Source organism: Octodon degus, unplaced genomic scaffold, assembly GCF_000260255.1.
Source record: "Octodon degus isolate 3935 unplaced genomic scaffold, OctDeg1.0 scaffold00463, whole genome shotgun sequence".
Lineage (NCBI taxonomy): Eukaryota > Metazoa > Chordata > Mammalia > Rodentia > Octodontidae > Octodon > Octodon degus.
This window is the reverse complement of record NW_004525039.1, coordinates 41,934-42,499: the sequence shown is the minus strand read 5'-3', so window position 1 is coordinate 42,499 and position 566 is coordinate 41,934.

Here is a 566-nt window from a genome sequence, read left to right as displayed (position 1 = left end):
CTTTTTCCTACTTTTTATTTTTTTATTCTACGTATTTTCTGTGTTTTTCATCTGTAATCCAAAGTAGAAGATAAATCACAAGCGCTGTACACAGAGACACATTCTAAATAGCTTTGGAAGTAAATATAGTAAAACTAAAAATGCCCTTAATAGCTATGACAGAAAATGTTTCACTTGTCAGCATATCTGCCAGGAATAATGAGAAAAGTATAATTACGATTGAGCTTAGACTGTCTATCAAATTTCAGCAGAGCCTAGTCTAATATATTTATGGTTCCCTTAACTAAGTATTTACTTCATTCTTTATTCTTATAAAAAGCCAGGTTCTCACTTTCTTATTAAAGTTATATGATGGAATCTTGTTCTGAGATTCTAGCATTTTCTTCCTAGGAGATGCCGTGTACAGAAGCGACACTGTGACCCACCTTCAGCTGGACTCTACAGTTGGAGGTTGTCAGCTTCCTTCTCCAAAACCCTCTGCCATGTGAGATGGCAAATGAAGGGTCAGCAGCATGGTCAGTAAAAAGAATTTTATGAGGACTGAAATGAGAAAAGAAAGGATGTCT